Below are 6478 nucleotides of genomic sequence, written 5' to 3'. Positions count from 1 at the left end.
TCAAATCATGAACAGGCAGACCTCCTTTGTTTAAAACATGTGGCTTAAAATTCCAGTGTGATTTTCAAACTGTGAAGTTAAATGATTTTACATATTGGAATGTTCTCTTTTTCAGTGTTATCTCAATACTTGAGCCTCTTCAGTGAATCATGTATACGCTTAAGGAATAGAGAATTCTTTCATCTACCAGTCTTGTACTTGCAAGTATGGAGTCTGAGATTCTCAATGTGGGGTGAGAAAAGAGTCAAGGAAAACACAGACCAAAAAAGATAAAACTTAGCATAAAAAAGTATTAAGGACAGGGATGCAATTTCTGGTGAATATGGTATCTCAGACCCACCAGGTCTCCCAACACAGACAAAAGAGTGAATTTTGCCTGCCTCATCATCACATGTCCTCCCTCAGATGGCTGAGGTATGTGCTTCCATTATGCATGTCATCAAGCCTTACTCGTACTGTAGAGCCCACAGCGAAGTAGGCTCTTTTCACAGACATTACATTGTAATGTTCTTAGTCAACAATTGTCCAAATAACCTTATTAATTACAATGAAAAAATAATATTAATGGTAATTAGGAGAGAAACATTTGCCTTACCTCAGAATACTGAAGCTAAATAGAGTATGAACAGTGTATTTTTGTTTTGTTTTTGAAGCACCAGTACACACTATCAAAGCAGTTACCAAAAATTACATACCCATTAAATTTGCTAAAGAGAAGTAAGATGATATTTAAAGTATTAAAATATCAAAAGGTTGAATGAAGAATCCCAAGACATTCATCATGCACTCTGGCATGAGTTCTCCCTGATTTCCAAGCAAGGGAATAAGCTTCAAGTTGCCGAAGGTCTGCTCTGTTTTGGCATGGAGACATCTGTAAGTTATTCCAGACTCATGCAGTTGACCTCATTTTCAAATCCATCCCCAGTGAAATCAAAATAGCCCAGGTGTTTCACTCTCACTTGGGAGGTAATACCCTTACATAGCATCAGAACAAGATAGGAGTTTTACTTCTACACTTTACCAATGATTGCACCATATTTCTTAGGTAAATTGTGTTCCCCTCCACATGTTCAGAACATCAGGCTCGTAGCTGGAGTGATATTTCAACAAGCTGTCAAATGCTCAGTGCCAAATCAAATTTCATTGCTATACTTAAAGTAATGAATTTTATGTGAATATCATATGAATGTAAGCTTGAAATGAGTGGATTTAATGTAATATGTATAGAAATTTTTATTTATAAATAATGAATTAGCATTATATTTTAAACATAAATCATCATTTTCCTTTTTATCCTTCTACAAAATTTACTCTGATATCATGTATAATTTATTCTAAGTTTGCCATAATGTATGTTTGCTACTGCATAAACAAATGCATATAATGGTTCCAAAACCTATATTTTTATCTGTCAAAATATTATACAGAATTATACTCAAAATAAGTAGATTTACAAGTATATATGTATGTGTTTAAATGTGATGATAATGTATTAAATTATGCCATTGTAATTCAGGATATCATGTCTATATTTGATGTTTTGGGGGCCTCTCTTTAGATATAAATGGTGCTTGAAGACAATTACACAATGAAAGTGAAATAAACAATGTATAGAAAGATACTTAAATGTCAAGTGGGAAAACTGCAACTTATAAAGTCTTGGGGCAACCTATACATCTTGCCTCAAAACAAGATTCATATTTTCTCAGATATAACATTATATACAGGCCCTTCTTTTGAATTAAATAAATCAACAAACTGTCCATTCCATTAATATAAAAATATATATCTTAAAAAACAAGGCTGCCTGATCACTGTTGATGCAGGACATACAGCCAATACATAATGACAAACTGGTTCTCAGTATGCTCCAAGGACAGTTTCCTGTTTCTTGTCTAACACTTTCAGGGAGTCTTAAAAATCAAATTTGTAGCCGGGCGGTGGTGGCGCACGCCTTTAATCCCAGCACTCGGGAGGCAGAGCCAGGCGGATCTCTGTGAGTTCGAGGCCAGCCTGGGCTACCAAGTGAGTTCCAGGAAAAGGCGCAAAGCTACACAGAGAAACCCTGTCTCAAAAAACCAAAAAAAAAAAAAAAAAAAAAATCAAATTTGTATATAGCCTCAGAAGAACTTGAACCTGTTATACATTAAACGTAAGTATTATGTCTGTAGACATATAAAAGGAGGAGGAAGTTTTTGGAAGAATGAAAAGCATGTCTGACAGGGAAAGATGGTAAATATCATATTCATCATCATTGGATGATATTCTTCCATATGTCCGTAATTGGCATGCAATTCTGCTTTATCTCAAACATGCTACAATTGGGAATTATTAGAAATTAAATTAACAAAAATGAAAATACAGAAAACATAAGAGCATAGTCAAACCGGTGGCACAGGCCTGAAATCCCACCTTTTCAGGACTAAATTAGAAACACAAAGTCTGCCCAGGCTGCAGAGTGAGCCCAAGGCCACCCTGGGCAATTTAGTGAGTCATTATCTAAATCAGTGGTTCTCAACATTCCTAATGCTGTGATCCTTTAACATAGTTCCTCATGTTGTGGTGACCCTCAACTCTAAAATTATTTTCATTACTACTCTATAACAATATTTTTGCTACTGTTGTGAATCATAATGTAAATATTTATGTTTTGTGATGGTCCTTTTTTATTATTACAAATGTTTGTTCAATAGCTCAGGCTTGTTACTAGCTAACTCTTACATTTAAGTTAACCCATATTTTTATCTATACTTTGCCACGTGGCTTGGTACCTTTCTTCAATATGGCAGGCCCATCTTCTCTCTGCATCTGCTAGCAGCTCCCCAGCTCTACCCTTCTTTCTCCCAGAGTTCTCAGTTTGGCTCTCCCACCTAACTTTATCCTGTTCAGATACTGGCTAGTCAGCTTCTTCATTAAACCAATCACAGTGACATATATTCACACAGTGTAAAGGAATATTCCACATTTCCCACATTTTCTCTAATTAGAAAGGAAGGTTTTAACTTTAACACAGTAAAATTATATACAACAAAGACAGTGAACAAGTAAGAATTACAGTTATAATACTAGTCCATTTGTCTTTGGCAAAACTAGAGAAAAATGTTCTATTATCTATTTTATCTTTGTTAATCTAAAGTTTTATACCTAATTTACCTCTTATCATAACTAAGGAAAACTTTAAATTTAATTATTTAGTATTTAACTCCAACAAAGACCCCAGAAGGGTGAAATATTATCTATATTATTATTATTAATATTAATATATCCAGGGACATCTGGCTACCTGTACAGTCACCCTAAGTTCTTCTGTAATGTTGGGACATCCATCTTTGGCCTACAGGCCTAGTATATCTGACAGACATTTTTGGAGAAGCAGGGAATTTTGAAGGACTGTCCTACCTTCTCTTGGCAAGGTCTGGGTGTTGCTTTCTTTTGAGTCCTGCTGGTCCAGTTTGGACAGTATACTGTCAGCAATTGAGGCAAGGGCAATTTTTTTGTCCAAATGGCTAGATTTTACTATAAGGAAAACAAACTCCATATGGAGTTTCTTTGATGCCCATTATCTTCTCTGAAGAAAATTGGTGCTGTCAGGAGCAGACTTGTCTCGCTGTCGTGAAAAGCCTTATGTTATTAAACATATTAAGTGCCATATTCTGTAGGTCTTTGAAGTGTTTGAAAACCATCTATCTATCTAAATATATCTGTTTAACCTTGAAAAAATACCTAAAAGCAACCCCTGCAAAAGGGGTTTGATCATTTGATCCCCAAAGGGGTCATGACCCACAGATTGAGAACTGCTGATCTATAAGAGGAAGATTTTTAAAAACTGGCTGGGGATATAGTTCACTGGGTAGCATGCTTTTCTAGCCTGTATGAAATCCCAGGTTTAATCACTGTTATTGGGGATGGCAGTGGAAATTCTAAAGAAACCTAGGAAGCTAGAGGAAAATGATGCCCCTCCCAAGAGTGTACCATCAGCAAATGAAGTCCCACACAGCGCAGTGAATACAGCCATGCTGTCTTATGTTATTCATAGTCTCTCAAATAAGATTCAGATTCTTCAAAATGAATAATAAATCATGATGATTCTGTTTTGATTTTTAGTTGGAAAGCTATAGTGACCTATGTTTAAAAGCTATCATGTTGTGTGTCCTGAAGCCACGCTTGAGTGTTGATTTTACCATTTGTTATCTGAAAGCAATAAAACACATAAACCAAGGAGGATTTGGATTTAAAGACAGAATTTGGAGTAGAGCATACAGCAAAAGAAGTAACTGCAAACAGGCTTTAATAGCACAGGATGCAGCTGAATTAACCCACTAGAAACAAGATCTAGGAATCATGCTTACTGTCACAGGAAGATTTTTAGAATTATCGAAACTATAGAGGTCTGTTTCAGCTATGCAGTACTTTTGATTTGAACATCTTTATGCTCTAGAAGGCTCACTCTAGTTTGGTTATATCCTATTCAGTTGGGTACAGCATAACTTAATAGCAACTAAGGCTGGCCCTACAGAGGAAGGCACATGTATTGACAGTTGTGTGTCCTTTACCACTTACACACTTGTGTGGGTCTCAGCCTTGCTGATAAAGATGGCATGTCCCTCTTATTAGTAAGCTATAAGATGTATACAAGTTCATATGGTAGACAGGAAGATATAGAATCATAAACTCCGTTCTCGAGCTGAGAAAAATGTGACAAAATGGGACATCTATCTACTTTATCATCATCGTCATTATGGAATCTACATAATGGATAAAGAAGCTAAAGTCCTGTTTTAATATGCACTGGCTTACAGATCATATTTGCTTCACAGACACAGCTGAACAGTTTTCAGGCTGCCCCATGTGCATGCAAATTGAACTCTATGTATAACAATGACCTTAACTAAGAAGGCTGAGTTGACCTCACTGTGTATGTTGGATTTTTGATAAATACTATCTGCCAAGCCAAGAGTACTTTGGGTGCAAAGGAAGAAATAAAAACTGAAAAAGGCCCTTGGAGCCTTGGAAATGGCAGTGAAAAGGTAGATTAGTTGCCATATGTGTTGCTGATTATTTGAATGAGAGCATATAATGTTTTAAATTTTCTTTTTTATTTGAGACATGGGTCTCACATAGCCCAGGATGGCCTCAAATTCACTATGTAGCTGAGGATGACCTCATGCTTCTACCTTTCAAGTACTAGGATTATAGGTATGCATCACCATATCCTACTTAAAGAATCTTACAGAGTTGTAAAAGTGATATGATATTGATATTGCACAGTTTAAAATTTGATAACTAACCAAATCTGGCCTTTAAAAAGCACATGAGTGACAGGGAGAGGTCGGGCCAAGTGCTAATGGCAACCAAACAATATTACTTGAAATTAAAAAAAAATAACATCAAGAAAATATTGCAAATTGTCTAATTTTATATAGGTTAAAATGTCCCAGGCATAGATAGCCATCGGCATCAACTGTGAGCTGTGATTAAGTGCAGCGAACAATGGGGGCTGAGCCAATGAGAGAATGTTGCTGTGCTAAACCATTTGTTTGTGTTCACGGAGGCAAAGCGTACAGTGGATACCATGCGTCTGAATCAACATCAGCCCTTAGGAGAAACCTAACCTATATAGGGTCCATTTTACAGCAGAGTTCTTGTCATTTTACTCCAATTCACATAGTTAAATGTTTAGCCAAGATTTTCCCACATTTTACTTTTTGGAGAGAACACCAAAAAATCCAGAATGTTCACTTGTAAAACTGGAGATATACGAATGTATCAGGAAGGGAAAAGCACAGTTGGGACCCTCTCATCTTTTTAAAAAACTTTTATTTATTCTTTTGTGTCTTTCATATCATACCTCCCGATCCCACCCATCTCCCTCCTCCCTTCCCCTCCAAAAATAAAACAAAATAAAATTTAAGAGGAAAAAAAAAGGTGAAAAAAAGGAAGAAGGGGAAAAATCTCATCATGGAAGCTGCAATATGACACAGAGAGTCACACAGTATACCCCTTTATCCATACATATTCACTTTTCCAGTTTGGTGGCACACGCTGGTAGGATTTACAGAAGGAGGTAGAGGCAGGAGTATCACAAATTTGAAGCCAGCCAAGACTCTCTCAACTTTGGCCTAACCTCTTACTCTTTTTTTTTCTATTACATGCAAAACAATTCTGATATCACAGTTATTCAGAAACATGGCTATCCAAGAGAAAAAAACTAAAATCCATAATTTGAATGAATTCTACTTCCTAATTCAAGCTTTAAAAGTTAAAATCTTTAAAAACAATATCCAATATGAAAGCAGGTTTTATCATTCATCTGACTAGCCCATTAGCAGATTCTGAAAAGACTAATTCTGTTATTTTAGCTCCTGTGTTAGGAGATATTGCTCTCAGTTCTGCTTTGTCTCTTAACTATTTGACATTGATGGTGAATTGATGTATCTTGATTTCAAATTTTCTGTAAATGTTATAAATAATCTTTAAG

Source organism: Peromyscus eremicus, chromosome 16_21 (assembly GCF_949786415.1).
Source record: "Peromyscus eremicus chromosome 16_21, PerEre_H2_v1, whole genome shotgun sequence".
NCBI classification, from domain to species: domain Eukaryota; kingdom Metazoa; phylum Chordata; class Mammalia; order Rodentia; family Cricetidae; genus Peromyscus; species Peromyscus eremicus.
This window is presented reverse-complemented; position numbering follows the sequence as displayed.